Here is a 2,118-nt window from a genome sequence, read left to right as displayed (position 1 = left end):
AACTCTGAGGGGGGTGAATTTTTTTCTAACTCCCCCGTTTAAGCGATATTGAGGTTTAAAATTACGCATAATTAGGGGCGTGGTCTATTGATTGACACCTGGGCACAGGCTCCGATGCGGGCACAGCTTGTCACTAGCCGCTCGTTAGCTCCCCTCAAGCCACCTGCATTCATATATTAGAAGCGTAGCAATTATTAGCAGGTAGTGTTGCTCACGATGCATGGCTTGTTAGCTTATGTAGAGATTAAGCTAATGTTGTTTAAGCTTGTGTTCACCGCATAGCCTGTAGGTTCCTCTCTGAGCAGCACAGCCCGATGCGGTCCTCATGCTACATTATGGAGCGTGAATGCTAGTCACAGTAAACCGGTGCGCACTCTACACAGAGTGGAGAAGTGTTTCAATGTAGACATGGGGATAATTAGTTACAGCGGCCATATAAAACTAGTAATACGAGTCATTATCTGTGCTCGGACTGAATGAAAATCCTCACACAGCGTCACAGCGCTCCTCCCCTTCACACACCGCTCTGCTCACTCACTCACAGAACAGCTCTCTGTCTCTCAGTCACTCAGGTTTGCGGGTCTTTTCCGTTAACGTTTAGGGTTTCTTCAGCTCGAAGTGTTTTTATTTCAGTTTGTACTTACATATTAACCAGTAGAGTTCTGTTAAACGTGGGTTCGTTCAGACGCGGTGCTGGTAGAAAGCGACTCGCGTTGAGTCTCTGCCTGTCGGAGATTTTTTTTTTTTTTTAAACAGTTTTTTTTTTTTTACTTCACGCATTGAGTGTCTGACTACTCTCTAGCGTCTGGCTACTCGCTCTCACTGTCTCTCTCTCTCTCTCTTTCTCTCTCTCCCTCTCTCTGACGGTCATTGGAGTTTTTTATTTTTTTTTTAAACCGTCATTTGGCTCTAACCAGTTTTATTTTACTTCATGCACTGGGTGTCTGACACATTCTAGTTAGTAGTGGTATAAAAAATATTACAAATTAAGCTACACACACACACACACACACTCCCCCTCTCTCTCTCTGTCTCTCTTACTAACGCAAACACACACTCACACACACACTCCCGGGTTAAATCACACCCACTTCCAGGTTAGGCCCTGCCCACTCCGAGTACGGATACGGATACAGATAATTCATATGGTTAACAGATACAGATACAGATACAGATAATGCTGTACTCGCTCATCCCTAATAAGTATGAAGATGGTAACCTGACAGATATTGTTTTTTACGTATTTTTTATTCGTTTAGTTTTCCTCTAGGTGATCCTGAGAGGCTAGACCTGTGGGTGATCAATATGAAGAGACAGAACTGGATTCCGAGCCTCTGCAGTCAATACTTGAGAGACAACACTTGAGCAATGACAAAAGGGTACACAGAAATGTTTTAATAACTTCTGAGAAATCAAGCAACTTGATTGTTACAAAGCAACTACAATTTTAGCATGAACTGTGTACTGTACATTTCTACTCTATTTACAATGAATTTTGTAAAATCAGCGTATCACATATCGGTGTGTTTTCCTCCAGGTGACTCAGACAGCCTGCACCAGTGGATGTCCAACATGAGGAGACAGAACAGGACTCCAACAAGACTGAACACTAAGTTTCATCACCTATGCACTGACTCCAGGTACAGACCTGTTTTCATACCTTACAAACAATCAAAGCAAAGATAATGTGGAAGAACTCCATACTGCATTATACAATAATGCCATTCTTTTATGTCTCCTGTCATTTTAGTAGGGACGGACGAGCCTGAAGGACTCAGCTGTGCTGACGGTGTTCTGTCTCTTATGGGGAATTAGAAAAATAAAGCACTGGGTTTTTATCTAAAGTGTATCAAATCAGATTGTAAAAGATAATAATTTTTTTAACCAACCATAATGAATATAGAAATTAAATCTATTATCTATGATACATAGCAATGATTGCCAACTCTAGACAGTTGCAGGCCATCTTTAGTTGAGGGAGAAAACGTGAAGTGTTGGGCCGATGAAGCTTGTGCAGGTCGTCCTCGTGATGACCAGCCTGAAGCTGCCGATCTCCACCATGTTGCTGCTGAGGACAGATCCGGTGCTGCAGTGCTTCATCTAATAAAAAGAAGAAAC

General features: G+C 42.4%; 1 long non-coding RNA gene across 1 annotated transcript; it reads left to right on the top strand.

The window, feature by feature from the left end:
- The first annotated feature begins 1,286 nt into the window (after positions 1 to 1,286).
- On the top strand, positions 1,287 to 1,864 carry LOC133959016 (uncharacterized). Its single transcript, XR_009921758.1, has 3 exons — positions 1,287 to 1,379; positions 1,538 to 1,640; positions 1,754 to 1,864. It is a non-coding gene; the product is annotated as an uncharacterized LOC133959016 (long non-coding RNA).
- Positions 1,865 to 2,118: the final 254 nt, after the last annotated feature.

Source organism: Platichthys flesus, chromosome 1 (genome assembly GCF_949316205.1).
Source record: "Platichthys flesus chromosome 1, fPlaFle2.1, whole genome shotgun sequence".
Taxonomy (NCBI): Eukaryota; Metazoa; Chordata; class Actinopteri; order Pleuronectiformes; family Pleuronectidae; genus Platichthys; species Platichthys flesus.
This window is presented reverse-complemented; position numbering and strand designations above follow the sequence as displayed.